Source organism: Bison bison, unplaced genomic scaffold (assembly GCF_000754665.1).
Source record: "Bison bison bison isolate TAMUID 2011002044 unplaced genomic scaffold, Bison_UMD1.0 scf7180017864037, whole genome shotgun sequence".
Classification (NCBI taxonomy): domain Eukaryota; kingdom Metazoa; phylum Chordata; class Mammalia; order Artiodactyla; family Bovidae; genus Bison; species Bison bison.
In genome coordinates, this window is record NW_011494609.1 from 1,793,821 (window position 1) to 1,812,948 (window position 19,128).

Sequence of the window (19,128 nt, forward strand, 5' to 3'; positions counted from 1 at the left end):
CTGATAATATGTTTTAATTTATGAAGCAGTTTTAAGTACAACTCATGTCACGTTCTCTGAACCCTACAAAACCCAGGAGATATGTAATTTTTGCACTTTCACATATGAGGTACCTGAGGTGTAGACTATCCAAAGCAGTGGTTCCCATCCCACTGATATCTGCATCAGAATCACCCTCAGGGGCTGGTTAAAAATTCAGCTTCAGAGACAGAACCGTCAGAACCTCCAGAGGGTAGGGCCAGAACCTGTATTTTGAACAAGGGCCCCAGGCAATTTTCACACAGGGCCCAATTTACGAACTTCTAAGAATTCAGAGCCCACTGAGGTTTGATGGCATTTAAGAAAGAGCTTTGTTCTGCTGGGCTAGTTTACCAAAGGGAACTATGTGCTACTCCTCTGGGCAAGAGATGTCACTTGTGACAGAATGCGCACCTAAGTGTTTCCAGTAACACAGAATGCACAAAAGATTAAACAACTCTTTACCTGGCTTGTACTTTGAGGAGACAAAGGTATAATCGGTTAGAGCTGATTAGTTTCATTTTCCTAATAATTTCAGAACATGCCTTTCAAATATACTCAGCATTTTAATCCAAATGCCAGAATAATTTACTTCCTCTTTCTGTTAACCATAAGATTTTTGGTAAACAAAAACATTCAGTAAAAAGCTTCCCCCAAAAGGATACTAAGAAAGCTAAGTAGTTTCCTCCACACTGTCTGCGGCAGAAACAAGACAGGCATCTCCTTCCTCTGTAATTATCGTCACACACACAACTGCCCTGTTGGGTTCCGCTTCCCAACTTCCACAGCAGCTGGGTATGGCCATATGACCAAGTTTTCATAGACGGAGTGCGAAAGGAGGCATGGCTGACACTTCTGATCTTTTAAGACAAAGAGTGAACACGTCTCTGTCCCTTCACCTTCCTAAGAGATGGGGCAAGGACAACACAGATGAGGCCCATCCCAGGGTACCCTGAAGGATCAGGGAAGAAGAAATGCCTGTCTCTGAATGAGCTACTGGGGCCTTGCCGCCACCCCGCCCCGCCCCCACCCGTCGACCTAGCAGTTCACCTCGAGAGGATTCTACGTTCTCAGAGCCATGGAAGTGCCGGCTCCCAGTTACAGCAGCCTAACTGTGGACCCGAATACACCACTCCTTGGGCGGCAACTGGAACCCATTCACTCTAATGACATCAGCTGAGGGCATTTCTAAGGTGTTTGACACTAAAATGTTGCATGATGAAGGGCTCTTAAAAGATCATTTATGAAAGTCTAGAGGTTAAGAAGGCAATGGCACCCCACTCCAGTACTCTTGCCTGGAAAATCCCATGGACGGAGGAGCCTGGTAGGCTGCAGTCCATGGGGTCACTAAGAGTCGGACACAACTGAGCGACTTCACTTTCACTTTTCACTTTCATGCATTGGAGAAGGAAATGGCAACCCACTCTAGTGTTCTTGCCTGGAGAATCCCAGGGACAGGGGAGCCTGGTAGGCTACTATCTATGGGGTCACACAGAGTCGGACATGACTGAAGTGACTTAGCATAGCACAGAGGTTAAGAATCATGGTGTGTAGGAAGAACACTGGACCCCGGGCCTCCTAATTTTCCAGGTCACCTTCCTCCATTCAACATTATGCTCAGATTAGATTCTAAAATCAGAAAAGAGAATGACACTTTTTAAAAAATAAACTTTGGGTTAATTTTATTAATTGAGTCAACAAATAACCTACCCCAGCATCTGCCAGTTGCCAAGCAATGTGTTTTCGCATGAATGCAGATTTACAGAAACCTTTAGATTTCTGGCTGAACTATGCCTTTAACTTTCCTGAGCCTGGACTAACTCCACAGAAAACAAAACCAGGACCAAGACGTTAACACTACTCTGAAGGACCTAGAAATACTCACATCAAAATGAATTTTCTTTGCAGAAGGTGATCTATTAGAAACTTCTCTTCTCCTTCTCCCACTCTGTGTGTGTTAGTCACTCAGTTGCGTCTGAATTCTTCACAACCCGTGGACTGTAGCCCAACCAGGCTCCCATGGGATTCTCCAGGTGGGAATACTGGAGTGGGCTGCCATTGCCTTGTCCAGGGGATCTTCCTGATCCAGGGGTCGAACATGGGTCTCATACATTGCAGGCAGGTTATCTACTGTGTGAGCCACGAGGGAAGCCCCCCTTCTCCCACTACTGCCCAAAACTGCATTTTCATTCGTACCCCGTACAAAGCGAGGAAAGAAAGCAGCAAACCAGAGCAGCGGCGGCCGGCCCATACTCTTCCTGCCCCAAGAACAGGGGCGCCGCCTTTGCCCCCACCCTAATCCCCAGGGCCTGCAGTGCACAGGACACAGGCCTGGCTCCCAGGAGGGACAGGAGCACATCCTTTCCTGGGCTACAATGGACCCTCGTGAGCTGGGTGTGAACCAGCCCAAGAACAGGAGGAGCTTTTGCTAATGTAAAGCTGAAGAGTTTCCGAATCCCAGAACAGAGTCTGTTCTCACAGCGCTTTGTCCGTAAGGGTAAGATCAATCTGGCTGGATGCAAAAACACCATGGAATAAAATGTTTTCACCAACCCTCAAGATTTTTAAAGGAAAGCCTATTTAGCGTAGGTAAAACCTTAGTATTAAAAAAACATTCTCCAAGATCTTGCTTCATTTACAATACATTCTTAGGATGTATGCAGTAAATAAAACTTTCTTAAAGCAATTTCAAAAATAAATAAATAAATTTAAAAAAAAATAAAAATAAAAAAACATTCTCCAGATCACACATTAAGTTTTCCAGGATGGGGGTGGTGGCTCAGGTGTGGTGGGACAGGCACTATGTCAGAATTACTCTTACAGAACAATGGTTCTCAACCTTCTTTCCTTCACTCCCATCCCCAGGAGGAAAGCCTTATTTAAATCTCTCCTTGACGAGAGGAATGAAAAATTGTGGAATAAGACCTTGTCAGGTAGTGTTGAATTATGGGGGCTCACAAAGCACTGTACTAGCTAAGATTTTTTTCACCTCCCCTTGCCCGAAAACAGTTTCTCCCCCTCGGGGAGTGACAGTGCCCCTTTGGAGAATCAGCTGCAGAACCTAAAAGCGGGATCTGCAAACTACACATCACCCAGACCCCTTCTCAGACATTTGGATATGCCAACTCTGGGGCTAGAGCCAAAAATCTGCATCTCTTTTAAGCTTTCCAGAGAACTCGAATGTATTTGGTCAATGAGCCACAAGGAGCCACCCATTGTGATAAATTTCCACTGTCACACTCAAACCCAGTTAACAGGATGACCTCAACATGGAATCAAGATAAGAACTATTTAAATGAAATGAACACTGTCATATTCTGGGCATTAAGGAGAGATCTATTCGGAGGCAGAAAAAAATAAGTCTTGAGCTGCCATTACAGAAGATGTAATTATCTGTTTCTTCTTTCTCCTGTGCAAAGGATAATCACAGGGCTACTGGAGAAATATTTGAGATATTTTATGGACTGCAACATGTGGCCCCAAAGGACGTCCACATCACTTATTTCACAAAGTACATACTCTGGGTTTTTATCTAGTGTTTTAGGTGTAACTTGGAGCTGAGTAAGCCATAAAGTACTCCACTGTCTCTTCAATCTCCAAATCTCCATAATTATAAACCCTACCAAAATTATCAATCCACAGTTTAAGTAAATACAACAAATTACAGCTATCTGAATGTAGTTATAGCAAAAATGGCATATAATCAGATCACTGCATTATAAAATGGATAAGCTGGTCAGATTAGATAATAAAAAACGGAACAGAAAAGTGGTCTCTTTCCACTTCAGACAGGTATTTTCTGAAGTTCACGTCCCTTGGTGGTCCCAATAAACCACTTTTGCCCAGTGTCCACATCTTATACTGTCTCCTCTGCTTGAACCGGACTGTCCTGTGACTTGCTTTTGACCTAAAGGATCTGGTAAAGATGACACTATGCCAGTTTCAGGAATAAAAAGTATTAAGATGGCCCAGTGGCTTCTGCTGTTGGCACCACCAGAATCCAGTCGCCACCACATATGAAGTTCAACCACCCCAAGACCATGCCGTGAGAAAGCCCACAGCAGTCATACAAATAGGTTACCAGAGGAAGATGTCTCAGACACCACATGGGCTAGAATCCACCATCTCGGACTTCCCAGTCCCAGGAGATACCATGTGGAATGGAGGCAAGGCCTGCCCAAATTGGAGAATCGCGAGCAAAGAAGAACATTGGTTGTTTTAAGCCTCTGAGTTTTGACATGGTTCACTAAATAAATACAGATAACCTCAATACTTTGTATGCAAACAAATATGGAAAAAAAGCTAAAATGCACCTGTTTGCGAGATGTTTGAAGGTAACACTCCACATCTGAAAATAAGTACTGTCTTGAACTTGGAAAAAAAGGCTGGTAAATTCTTACATCTTATTTTGTATCAGCACACTTCTTTAATGAATAACTCAGAACTCCTACCAGACAAGGGCTGCAATTCAAACATTCTAACGTCGGCTGTACTGAGGGCACATGTGTCTGATTTCTTCCCCAAATGTCCTTAGCATCTACATCAGGGCCTGTCACATAACAAGGAACGCAACATGTTAAATTTTACTCCTATAATTAGACCTCAGACATTTCACTTAGCATCACTTCTTAAAGATGAGTAATGGCTTACAGAGCTGCTTTGAGACTTAAGTGAGTTGCTATATGATGACAGTGTTTGGAAAATGAAAATGGGATCTAAAAGCTTGGGTGGCGTTATTATATTAGAGGAAATAGCATTTGTGCATCTGATGCCTCAAGTGCCTACTATGCCAAGCTCTGGGCTCTACGGAAAACCTTGTAAAAGCAGCAGACAATGTGCCTCAAAGGAAGACAGAGGAGCAGAAAGCAAAACACGTGTGGGGAACCGAAAGCCACTGAGAAGAGCTATGAAGTGGAGCAAATACAGTGGGGCTGCAGAAAAAGAGTGCGAAGATAAGCTGAGGTCACCTACAAAGAGAAGCTGAATATTCTAATAAGCTTGGTCTTCACTGCTTAGAGACCAAAGTCATGGATGGTTACAGGCTGTGGAGAAACAGCACAATCAGGGTGAGAGCAGGTATAGGAGGAGGATGGCAGGGCTGAGAGCGTAAAGAAATAAAGACCAAAAGAAGTCTGAAAAAGGAATATTACAGCTTCGGTAAGTACAAGTTCAACACAGTGGATAATCCAAGTTTACAATTATTCTCACAAAGCTCCACTGAAAATTAAAGCCACCTAAAATCAGGAAAGACGTCAAAAGTAATAGTAATAATAGAACAAAGTAATGGTCAAATTTTTAGATAATGAAAAGTCATGGACAGTGGCAGGAGACTTAGAGAATGAAGAAAGGCGCACAGTAAGTGTCTACACCCGGAGACCCCAATGAAAATGGTTACCGAATCCTGAACCTGGAAGCGTTCATCAGGACACACACACATTCTCTTTGTCCAGAGACCTGGGGAGCACCCACACCCTAACAGCAATGAGCGTACCGAACGCTCAGATTTCGGTTTCTAAATACCATTCTCCAGGAAAAGAAACCAGCGCTCCAGGCAGAGTTCTCACGCTTGACATCAAATACATGACCCATAAAAGAAAAATTTAATATAAACTGGACTCTGTCAAATTCAAACTTTTTGCTCTGAAAAAAAAAAAAAAGACTCTGTAAAGAGGAAGAAAAAACAAGGAACAGAAAGGGAGAATCACATATCCAACAAAAAAAAAGACCTTGTATCCAGAACACATAGAGAACTCTCATAACTCAAAGTTAAAATTTTTTTTAAAAAACCTAATCAGAAAATGGACAAAAGACATGAACAGATATTTCACCAGAGAGGAGACAGAGATAGCAAACAAGCAAATGAAAAGATGTTTAACATCCTTAGTTATTAAGAAAATGCAAACAGAAACCAGAGCAGGGCACCACCACACCTACTAGCAAGCTGAATTAAAGAAGGTGACAATACCAGGGGCGGGGAGGAGCAAGAGGCCAGATGCCGAGGGACTGGGCTCCTCACGCGTGCTGCGGAGGACTCACCAGGCACACACGCCATGGGGAACCGGTCCCGGGGGGCCTAGAAAACCACACACATGCCCAGCATGCGACACAGCAAGCACACTCAGACCCCCACCCTAAGATGCAGAAGACGTTACACAAAAATCTGTACTCCAACAATCAAGGCAGTTTTATTCATAATATCATACAAAATATTCGAAACAATCCAAATGTCCTTCAATAGTTGAATGGTTTAACAAACTTGGTACAAGCATACAACAGAACACTACTCAGCAATAAGAAAGAATTAACTACTGATTTACACAACACTAAACGGATCTCAAGGCATTACACTTGGTGAAAAAGGCTGATCTTAAAAAGGTTATATACTGTATGATTCCATTCATTTAACATATTGAGGTGATAAAACTGCAAACACGGAGAATAAACAGAACGGTGGGGGGTGGGGGTATTGGGAATACAAAAAGGTAGCAAAAGTGTCCTTCTAAAGTGACAGAACAGCTCTCTCACTTTGACTGTGGGACTAGCTTACCCAAATCTATACATGGAACAGAAAAGTTACAAAAGACCATGCTCACACACACAAATGCAAGTTTAAAAACTAAAGAAAGAAGGCATGCAGTTACCAGAAATATACCAGATGTATCAGATGTCCAGATTTTTATACTGTGCTAAGGCTACATAAAATTCCACCAAAGGAAGCTGATGGGGCTACATCAGACTTTATATCATCCTTGCAACTTCCTATGAGTTTTGAAATGTGAAATAAAAAATAAAGACTTTTTAGGGGGGAAGGAGCTTCTTGGAAAAATGGCCTACTCCAAGGCTGAGACAGAAGTTTAAGATAAGCATGGAAGAGCTCCAAAAAATGATAGAGATAGGCTAAAAGGACACAGAAGTCAACCTGGCAAAATCTGGGGCAAGTGAAGCAGCAAGATCAATGCAGTAATATATTACGACCCACTGCATACAGTGATACAAAACAACTGAATACGATTAAAAGTCGGTAACCAACAGAATATTTACACAGTTGCAAAGTTATCTCTGTACAAAATACTTATTACAAAAAGGGAGGAAAAGTAACTTTAAAATGGAGGAGCCTGAAGGCACCACCATAATCAAGTGATCAAAGTGAATGTTCTCAATACTGGTACAGACGGAAATCATAAGAGCCCTGCAGTAGGCACGGTACCGCGCCGCCCCAAGCGTGCTCCACAACCTGACCCTCGGCACCTGTGAACATGTTCCTTTACATAGCAAAGGGGAATCACGGTTGCACAGGAAATTAAATATGCCAATCACATGACTTTAAAATTGAGACTAACCTCAATGACCCCAGTGGGCCCAGTGAAATCACAAAGTCCCTCCAGAGTGAGAGCAGGGAGGAGAGAGAGACGGCAGCACAGGTGCACGAGATCCACAGTGGCTGGTTGTGCAAAGAGGGGGAGACCACAAGCCAAGAAAAGCAGACGGCCCCCAGAACCAGGAAAGGGCAAGAACACGAACTTACAGTCTCCAAGAGGGATGCAGCCCTACCAACACCAAGACGAGCCCAGGTCAGATCCATTACGGACTTCTGAACTCAGAACTGTGACATAATAAATGTGTGTTTTTTTAAGCCGCTGAACTTGTGGTAATATTTTTTACAGCACAAATTGAAAATCAGTAATATGCCATCTAACAAAATACACTGAAATTAACACAGCATCCCTTCCATGATACTCCTGGCCAAGATGTTCAGCCTACATCTAGTAAAGAAACATCAGACAAACTCACATTGAGAGGGACTCTCTAAAATAACTGGTCTGTAGTCTTCAAAAATATCAATAACATAAAAGAGAGAGCAGCTGAAGGACTAATGTAGATCAAGAATTGGAGAGACATGACAACAAAAGGTGTTACGCGATCCTAGACTGACTGTATCCTTCTATAAGGTGTTACGCGATCCTAGACTGACTGTATCCTTCTATAAAGGAACACCACTGGGGCAACAACTGAAAGCTGAGTGGAGGCCAAGGGATCAGACGGCTGTAATGTATCAATGGTAAATTTCTGCCTCTGATGGCTGTACTGTCATCAGGCAAGAGAATGTCTCTGTTTACAGGAAAAATGCACTACAAGATTCAACAAAGACTTCATGTCAACAACTTTATCTCAAAAGATTCAAGAAATAAAAGTTATTTGTATTCTATCTGCAACTTATCTGAGTTCAACAAATAAGCAAATTACATGCAGTAAAACCCCATATTGCAACGCAAATCCTATCCGTGCTGGCAACTATCACGTCCCCAAACAGACCAGAGGCGCGCGCGCTCTCTGGGGAAACACACAGAGACTCTGCGCGTGGAGAGACCAAGCACAAGAGAGAACAGGTGAGGCGGAGGCTGCAAGGCGCTTCCTCGGTGGCTCAGCGGCAGGTCAACAATCCACCTGCCAACGCAGGGGTACAGATTCGATCCCTGGATCGGGAAGATCCCCTGGAGAAGGAAACGGCAACCCACTCCAGTATTCTTGCCTGGGAAATCCCATGGACAGAGGAGCCTGGCCGGCTACAGTCCACAGAGTGGCAATGAGTGGGACACAACTTAGCAACTCATCAACAAGAGCCCTGGAGTAAAACAAGGGCACTCACACTCACAGGTCCCTCAAGCACCACACTAATACGCCTCCAGTGAACAAGCCTCACCCTCAAAAAAAGCTTCTTTTCGGCTTTATTGTCACTTACTCCTCACGCAAGCCACCAGCCCAGGGATGGCCAGATATTTGAGGAAAGCTGCCAAAACTCAAAGACAGAAATCAAAGCAAGCAGAAAAACAAGAATCCACAGGAAATGGAGACAATGCCATGAAGGGGAAAAAAAGGCAATTAATCATAATATGAATGTGCCTGAAGAGGTAAAAGAATGTATGAAACCATGAAGTAAAAACAAAATACTAATGAAAAGAAAAAAAGGGCGGTGAGAGGGGCGGGTAGGGAGCAGAGAACAAAAAAAAATATCCTGATGGAAAATAAAAGTTGAAAAATATCTCCCAATAAGGGTAAAAAATAAACAGAAAATACTCAAGGCAACACTACAAAACTTCCGAACACTACAGATGAAGATCAGATCCTCAAAACTCCTGGGGAGAGTTCTTTTCATAAAAAGAACCAAAATCTCAAATAAATCAATGGATCCACATTAATATGTAGTAGTCACTAACATCACAGAGTTAGATATTTTATGCCTCCTAAAGATAACATACCACCCATGTAGTATTCTCCCTACTTAGCACCTCTCAAAAAAAAAAAACCACACACACAGAATTGTATCAAGTCTCTAGATCTCACTGCTACTGCCACATACAGGAAATACATTGCAAGGGACGGGGAACACATCAATGACACCACAGGGCTTCATTCAGCAATACACAGGCTATAGAAAACTTCAAGACCGAGGACACAGTTTCTTCAACAAATAAAACTCAAGGGAAAAAAATAACACCGACAGATTAAAAGAGACTTCAGAGGTTTGTCAGTCAATGACAATTTATGGACCTTACTTAAGATTCTAATTCGAATAAACTGCTTTAAAATATAATTATGAGGCAATCAAGGTAATGTGAACTTAAACTGGATATTTGAAGAATTATTTTTAATCTTTTAAAGGTATAATATTACTACAAGGGTTACAGTTTACAAACGAGCCCTTATCTTTTAGAGAGACAAATATTCACAAGTAAAATTATGTACCTGGGTTTGCTTGTATGAAATGAAAAGGAAGAGGGATAGACAGAATTGTAAATTTTTTAAAAGTGGCCATGAGCTGACGACTGCTGAAGTTGGGTAATGGTTTACAAGGGAGGGCATTATGTCCTCTGACTGTTCCATACTTTTGGAACCCAGAATACAAATTATATCTGCTATAAGAAGCTAGAAAAGCATGAAGCAATTCATTCAGAGTTCTCAGTAAAAATTAAATTCCAACTGCAATTCTATACCCAGTCAAAACTTTTACTCCTGAAAGAGAACAGATTAAAGACACTTTCAGATGATGTCTCAAAAAACTAACCTCTCGTGCACTCTTTCTCGGGAAGTCTAAAAGCTGTGCTGACAAAATGAAAGAAGAAAGTTGGAGGAGGAAACGGCAACCCACTCCAGTGTCCTTGCCTGGGAAATCCTATGGACAGAGGAGCTGGGTGGGCTACAGTCCATGGGGTCGCAAAGAGTCGGACACGACTTGGCAACTAAACAACAACATACATAGGAAAAGAACCTAAAAGAGAGTAGATACATGTATGTGTAACTGACTCACTTTGCTATACAGTAGAAACACAACACTGCAAATCAACCACACTTTAATAAAAAAAAAAATTTAATTTCCATATAGGAGTAGTTTGATGGAGGGGCCCTTAAGGAAGGGGGTGGGGGTGGGTAAGAATCTAATCTTTGTGCAAAACTATACAGAGAGGCTATTAGAAGGTATGGGGAAACTTAAACACAAAGACCTAGAAAACAACGCAAAACAAAACCATAGGAGGAAAACAAAACAGGAAAAGCAAAATTATACAAGGAGGGAAATGTAATCATAGTATACAATTTGCCTCCATGGTGAACAAGACTTACATAATCATACTACTACACTGAATACACTGAATGAAAATATACATGTAACTACAACGGATAGATGGAAGACGTCTAAGACAGGTGGTTTTAAATTAAATAGTCATCTATCTTAAAACAAATGACAACCCACTCCAGTATTCTTGCCTAGAGAATTCCATCGACAGAGGAGCCTGGCAAGCTACAGTCCATGGGTTCGCAGAGTCAGACAAGACTGAGCACACACACCTCAACAGAAAATCAACAGATAACATCTTAAATCTTATGTAAAATACCAGAGTAGGGTCAGAGTTACCCACCCTGCCTCCAATTTCCCCCTTTTTCTGCTGCAACCTAAGTCAATTTTGTCCAGAACTCTTTTGCACACTCACCCATTTAGGCACATGCTCAGGGAAAGCGCTCAGTTCCACACGTGTGTCCAACTGGTCCAAATGTCATTCCATTTCCCTTTCTAGTGAGTGTTTCAGAAACAGGCCTGTAAACCAGGAGGTAGGTCTGCCAGTGTTTCTAGGCAAGTTTCCACATTCTCATACAGCTACACGAAAGATAATTTTCCTTCTCTAGACATTGTTGTACCTGGGTACTACTCTGAAACTCCTGCATCTTACTGAGGATGTAGCCGGCCAAAGACTAAAAGGGGAGATGGAAACCCTGAAGTCATTGACATTGACATGACATTGACATTGGAGTCACTCAGTCGTGTCCAACTCTTTGTGACCCATGGACTGTAGCCTACCAGGCTCCTCCGTCCATGGAATTTTCCAGGCAAGGGTACTGAAGTGGGTTGCCATTGCCTTCTCCAGGAAATCTTCCCAACCCAGGGATGGAACCTGGGTCTCCCGCATTGTAGGCAGACCCTTTACTGTCTGAGCCACCAGGGAAGCCACAACACCAATTAGCTGAAGAATCCACCCTACCTCTGGACTTCCAACTGTGAGTTACCCGGAAGCCAGTTTGGGTCGTGGTCTCAGCACTAGCATCCAAAAGCAGGAAGCACAGCTCTAGGGGGCAGGACTAGGAGTAAGGAGGGCTGTTCCCAGGGACAGGCTTTTCTTCACAAGCCTTTCAGTAGGCATTCAATTTTGATTATTTGCACGTTAAAACTAAAAATAAATACTTTAAAAAAAATTCACAGGAAGCAAAAAAAGACTGAAGATCTGATCTGTTGAGAACAAACAGTAGAATAAAGAAAGAATTTAACTGAAGACAAGCATTCGCCCTTTTCACACACTGTCAACAGTAGGCAGAGACTATCCCTGCAGGGAAACTGCGGCTCAGAGACGCTTCCAGGGTTGGGATTCAAAGCCGGGTGCCTGGCGCAGACTCCAGGAAACGCACTCTCCACCGCTCTCTACCGCCCAGCATGGACAGACTCCAAGGTGGCTCCCGCCACACAGCCTCCTGCTGCCGGGCCCTTCCCTTGAGTCAAGACCCACGACTTGCTGTTAACCAAGAGCGCACAGGCAAGGCTAAGGGACGGCGCTTCTGTGGTCACGATGCGGGAGACCATGCAGCTGTCTACTGTGCAGACTTGCTCCTTCCCTGTATTGGAGCAAGTTAAGTGGCACCATGGGAAAGGACAACACCCCAAGGAACTGAGGGTGGGTGCCTGCCAGCAGGCAGCAAGAAACTGCAGCCCTCAGCCCAACACCACAGAGGGCACTGAACGCTTGCACCAGTCAAACGAGCACAGAGGAGACCTTTCCCCAGGGAAGCCTGAGATGAGACCACAGCCCTGTCAACCTTCTGACCACTGTTCTGAGACCCAACTACGCTAAGCTGTGCCCGTACATCTGACCCACAGACACTGTGAGGCCATAAAAGCATGCTTTCAGTTTCTAGCTTTATGGTAATATTGTTACAGATCAAGTAATAAATAATGAGAACACTGATGCACAATAAAGTTCTTCTGCCATATCTTGGTGCTTTGCTGAAATAATAATTTTCAACTACTCAACTACACAACAAGCCAACTTCAGATTAGCAGTCACAATTTGCTTTTTTGGAAAAAATTCATGTACCAAAATGTCAACATTGACCACAATCTGCCCCTGTGCTTTACTGTATTTTTCACTGAGGTATATTTGACATGAAATATATTAGTTTCAGGTGTACAACACAGTGATTTGACATTTGACCCTGCATTTTCATAACCATTTTAATAACCTTGTTTGCTAATTCCATTGTCTCTATCATTTGTTTCTACTGAGTTTTCTGTCTTCAAGTTTACTAATCCTCTCTTCTGGAATGTCTAATCTGCCATTAATGCCATCCAATGTATTTCTCATTCCACACATTAGCTGTCGCCTCTAAAAGTTTGACATGGGTCTTTTTATATCTCTCATAATTTCTAACTTTTTGAATAGATGGAGCACAACAACTGCTTTCATGTCCTTGCCCATTAATTCTAACATCTGTCAATTCTACGCTGGTTTCGATTTACTGATACCCCAATTATAAGTCACATTAACCTACATCTTCACATATTCAGCAATTTTTGTTTGGATACTGGACATTTTTACATTGTTGAGTGCTGGGTTTCTTTACATTTCTTTAAAGAGTGTTGGCCTCTGTAAGGATAAGCAATTACATTCCTTTCAAATTACTGGCGACCCTTGAACAACAGAGCAGTGAGAAGTGCTGACCCCCCCACCCCACCCCCGACAGTCAAATCTCCAAGTATAAACTCACAGCCAGCCCTCTGTACCTGCAGTCCCACAGACCGGCCTTCAGTCAACATTTACGGAGATCACTAAGACTATGGAACTCTTCCTCTGCATGCCTACCTTCTTTCAGAACTCTGCTCCTCCCAACAGAACCATTCTGGCCTCCCTCAACTCCAGTCTTTCTTTCCTCAACTTGTGGGCTTTATCTGGGATCTCCTTCGATGGCTCAGTGGTGAAGAATCCACCTGCCAACACAATGGATGCGGGTTGGGTCCCTGGGTCGGGAAATCCCCTGGAGGAAGAAATGGCAACCCACTCCAGTATTCTTGCCGGGAAATCCCATGGACAGAGGAGCCAGGGAGGATACAGTCCACGGGGTCGTAGAGTCAGACACGACTGAGAACACATGCACATCCCTGCAACGAGATCTGAAGACTGCCTCCAGGCAGAAAGCTGGACCAACACAGGGCTCACGGCGTTTGTTTCCCATCTGTTAGGCATCGTAGTTAGGCACTGCCTATTGTTTAATACCCAAAAACAGTTGTTCCATGGATTTTGTCCAGTTTCCTAGCTGTTTACGCTGGGAGGGTAAATTCAGAAAGTTACTGCCCCACAGTAAAAAGCATAAGTCAAGACTTCTGACAGTAATTTTTAAGCAAACATTTTATCAGATGCCATCCCTAAACATACACACATACATCATTATAACTTAGAATGTGTTAGTCGCTCAGCTGTGTCCAACTCTTTGCGACCCCATGGACTGTATGTAGCCCATCAGGCTCCTCTAGTTCATGGAATTCTCCAGGCAACAATACTGGACCAGGTTGCTAGTTCCTCCTCCAGGGCATCTTCCCGACCCTGGGTTATAACCTGCATCTCCTGTGTCTCCTGCATTGCAGACAAGATTCTTTCCCCCTGAACCATCAGGGAAGCCCCGTTATCACTTCACCCCATCTTTACTTTTTCACAGTATCTATCGCTCTTGGTCAGTATGTTAGCTGTTTTCTTGCTTACTCTACACTTCACAAGAGAACTTAAGCTCTGTGAGCACAGGGATCTCACCGTCACCCTGAATATCCAACACCCAGAACATACCCTGGCTGCGAATAAGCGCTCGGATTCAGTAAAATCATTAAATCAATAACCAAAATGTTTTACGAGTATTTCACTTACTACATACTGTGAACTCTTCTACTTAGTAAATTCTAATCTAGACACAGATGACTCTGACTCTAGAGAGTTCCTTCAAATCGTCTATTATCGAAACTGGCACCATCTCAGTAAAGGTTGTAGTTGCAAACAAAAGAAACTAACTCTGGCTTTGTTGAAACTGAAAAGGAAGTTATTAAAGCATATTAGGCAACTCACAGAAAACCCCAGGAGGGCCAGGCTGGAAGGCCATGTAGTCAAGAACACCCAAAAGGCAAACCAAAGATCTGGTCCAGTGGAGACAACACAGGATTCGGTCCCTGTGACTTGCAGAGACACCACGAACACGGGAACGAAGTGCCAGGACTGGATCTGTTGCTGACGGCCTCCAGAAGAGACAGCTCGGCCATCCCCCTTCTATGCAGACACAGACTCTGCAAACGGCCTGCTTCTGCAAATCACCCGCTTCTCAGGTGGCGGAATGGAGGCCCCAGGTCATATGAGGGCATTCTAAGTCCCAAAAATGCAGAGAAAGTGAGCGACTGCCTTTCACAATGGAAGACATCTACCTCCCTCTCACCGAGATTCTTAAGGTAAAGAATTCCCTAAATGTAGAAAGCTATCAGATGTTCTGGTTTATCATCTGAAAGGCTCATGAACTAGGGGCACGAAGTATGAATCCCAGCATACCACAACTTTTATCTAGCTCTCCAATTAACACGTTACAGAAGCTCTACGTTCCTTCTTCTTTTCTCTCTAAACGTTTATTTAACTTTAGGGCCTTTAACTGTTCACTGGATTTTTTATTAGCTAGAAGCAGCATATGCAAAATACTATGATTAACCTTAAGCAAATTTACTTCCCTGTATCGCAGTTTTTTAACTTAGAAACAGATATTACTAACCACCTGCCAGTGCTAGTGCTAATATTAAAATAACTAATAATGAATCTGTACAGTGTCTGGCCCATAGCAGGAAATCAATTAATAGTAGCTACTATTCTGGCAGTCATGTATGGATGGGAGAGTTTGACTAAAGAAAACTGAGCGCTGAAGAATTGATGCTTCTGAACTGTGGTGTTGGAGAAGACTCTTGAGAGTCCCTTGGACTGCAAGGAGATCCACCCATTCTAAAGGAAATCAGTCCTGAATATTCACACGAAGGACTGATGCTGAAGCTGAAACTCCAATACTTCGGCCACCTGATTCGAAGAGCTGACTCATTGGAAAAGACCCTGATGCTGGAAAAGATTGAGGGCAGGAGGAGAAGGGGGACGACAGAGGATGAGATGGCTGGATGGCATCACCAACTCAATGGACATGAGTTTGAGTAAACTCCGGGAGTTGGAGATGGACAGGGAGGCCTGGCGTGCTGCAGTCCATGGGGTCACAAAGAGGCAGACTCGACTAAGTGACTGAACTGAACTGTTACCATCAAACAGAAGCTTACTTTTTAATAGAAGAAACTCACTGGCTTACATGAACATCTTTTTTAAAAGTCTGTCAATGTCAACAAGGTGAAGACCTGAGTTTCTATCCTGCACTGGAATTATAACAACCGTTATCCTCCTCAGTCCCTACTTGTGCTGCTGTTCAGTCGCCCAGTCGTGCCTAACTCTTACTGCAGCACACTAGGCCTCCCTGACCCTCACTATCCCCGGAGTTTGCCCAAGCTCATGTTCATTGCATCAGTGATGCCATCCAGCCGTCAGCGTACCAGAACTTTTATCTATCTCAAGTAACGGGTTACAGAAGTCCTATGTTCCTTCTTCTTTTCTCTCTCAATGTTTAACTTCAGGGCCTTTGACTGTTCACTGGGTTTTTTATTAAATACTATGATTAACCTTAAGCAAATTTACTTCCCTGCATTGCAGATTAGTCGCTATGTAACCAGAAATAAAGCAACAAGAAGCTTAAAGACATGTTGCCACCAAAACTAAGTTCAAGGAATACATAAATAGATGAACAATGGGATGGCTGGCTGGCTGGAGGCATCAAGCCATGTTTTCTTTTATTAGAGTTCTCTTTAATGAGCTCTAACTCTATTGAAGAGCTTCAAGAGGGCAGGTACCATGTACGTCCTGTGAGTCACAACTATGTCCCAAGGGACTGGCATGGGCCCAAAGAGCCAAAAAAGAAAATCTGAATAGTTGCTTTTCTAAATACTTACCACAGAAACTAGTCACTGAGAAAGATTTCAGAACTACTTTAAAGCAAATCCCCTTTAAACTTTTAAAAAGATGATTCACCTGACAAGATCAAAGGCCCCGACAGTTTTCTAACTACAAGAGTCAATTCTTTTGAAAATCCCTCCATCCAATCAACTTTCCCTCAATCACTCTTGTTCTGTGAGGGAAAAGCAAAGCCAAAAAGTGTCCAAACGAACGACTTGCTTTACCTTCCCTCACTTTTTAAACGACAGCAAAGCTAGCGCTGATTTTACATGTGAACCTGACACCTCCTGCTGATGCTGGACTGACTTTCTAGATCTAAGTGCTGAATGAACCGCACTCTGCTGGCTAAATACTATAAAGAGCCAGGTTGGTTCCCGCCACAATATAAAACTCCAAGTGATCACTCCAAATGACCACTAAGGACTGTATCTACTTCAATAAACTACTAAAACGATGTACTCCTTTAATAAACAGGGCAACATCCTTCCACTCCATCATACAATGCCAAGTTTCTAAGAGCTAGTAGGTGTTGATACTTCATACACACTTGTTAAACTAAGCCATGAGTAAGTAACTTGGTCTTTTTACTGGCTACATAATGTCCCAATCTAATCTTTTAAAAGGATCACTTTTTTTTTTTTTTAAAGGCTCCTACATTCCCTGTTCAACTCTTAGTCCAAATGCACATTCCCCTATGCAATCATTCAGTCCTGGAGACCAACATCAAAATGTGGTTCACTGTTTTTAGTACTCGCCATATATGGCAGACTTGCTAATGCCCTCGATCGCCAGGGGCGGCAGGGGGCAGAGGTGTGCAAAACAACACGGCCCCTGCTCTCTGGAGGGGATGAATAAAACAAGCACTAAAAAAAATTACCAACTGTGATAAACATGTGAAAGAAAAGGACAGGGAAACATGAGTTACTAAAAAAGAAGAGGTGACTGGGGCGGGGGGTCTGCTTTCCCTGACAAGAGTGGTAACTGAACTGAAAATGAAGGAGAAAGAGAAGTTAAAGAAAAGAAAAGGGATGACGGCTGGCCCAGAAGCAGACATCCAAAGACACAGATCCCACGGCATGGGAGACAAGACCGCCTAAGTCAGCTGGAGCCGGGTCATCCAGACAGCGGGTCCTGAGTGTGGTCTTCACCCTGGAAGTGACAACAAATTACTCAAGAGGTTTGCGGGGTGGGGGGGATTTAAGTACTAAGAATTCTTGCTCATCCATTGGCTCAAATCCCTCTTTCATTCCTATCCATTCTATTGAATTTTATTTCTTGACCTTTCCTATATGCCCATATCCTTTATTTCAAACGTTTATATCTTATTCAGCAAATAGCCTTCAAACACATATCCCATGAATCCTAAAACTTGTCTTCAAATTCTCCCCTTTGCATAGCTGATTCCAATACTGCTGAGTAACGATGGGCCTTCAGGCCAATTCCTAGGTAAGTTTTCCTAGTTTTACTGACATTTTGAACAGTACCACAGAACCATTATAGGGAAATTCAAAAAGTGAAATCAGATTGCAAAATATGCTGGGATCCTAATAATTTTACTACCATTGCTGTTTTGGAAAACTTTAATGAAACAATATTTTGTACCACAGAAGTAATGTGTACCAAAAATAAATGTGTTTGATGTAAAGATGAAGTAAAACACACCACTGTGGTGACAACTGTTCTTTTTCAAGGGGAAATGATCAAATAAGAACAAATTTTTCAGCAGACAGTATTTGTCTTTAAGACAGGAGTCCTACTTATACCAAATAAAGTTAAACTTAAACTGTCAAAGGGACTTTTAAAAGTAGACAAAATTTTTGACCTTCAAAAAGCACCACTGAATCTCATTCCGTTTCATAAACTGTGCTCCCTTTAATGAAAATGCCCGTCTGCCCTAGACTGAGTCCATAAGCCCCCGTGAGAGCTAACTGCATCCCGGCGCACACGGTGCGGGCACTGATCCCCGGCCCTAGGGCCACGTGTGGCGCCCAACAGGCACGCAGTAATAGCTCTATCCACCTCACAAGATAAACGATTTTCAGATGATTGGTCTCCCAATAAGAACATACGCAAAAGTAACAGAATAAATGTGGTATTTTTCAGGAAAATACCAAGCCACTCAGAATAAATTGAACACACACGTTTAACTACTCCACACTTCTCAGCCTGTGAGCTGGGACACCGCTTCCTCGCCTCCTCTCCAGAATCACCGCTGCCAACGCTGCCTTCCCCCACTGCCCCATTTTGCAGCTCATTTTTAATGGCACTACATTATTTCTACCTGTCAACAAAGGTCCGTCTAGTCAAAGCTATGGTTTTTCCAGGAGTCATGTATGGATCTGAGACTTGGACCATAAAGAAAGCTGAGAGTCAAAGATTTGATGCTTTTAACTGTGGTGTCAGAGAAGACTCTTGAGAGTCCCTTGGACTGCAAGGAAATCCAACCAGTCCATCCTAAAGGAGATCAGTCCTGAATATTCATTGAAAGGACTGATGTTGAAGCTGAAAC

The 19,128-nt window shown here is 43.1% G+C and overlaps 1 protein-coding gene across 4 annotated transcripts in view; it reads right to left on the reverse strand.

The window, feature by feature from the left end:
* DYRK1A (dual-specificity tyrosine-(Y)-phosphorylation regulated kinase 1A) overlaps positions 1-15,522 on the reverse strand; it is a 130,841-nt gene extending 115,319 nt beyond the window's left edge. For 2 of the 4 annotated variants that reach the window (XM_010834829.1, XM_010834824.1), the window contains exon 1: positions 14,667-15,522. The gene's annotated coding sequence lies outside the window, so the exon portion shown is untranslated. Of the gene's footprint in view, positions 1-1,903; positions 1,987-11,003; positions 11,382-14,666 lie in introns of those variants that run through there. The other 2 variants (XM_010834825.1, XM_010834827.1) reach the window with 2 other exon arrangements.
* Positions 15,523-19,128: the final 3,606 nt, after the last annotated feature.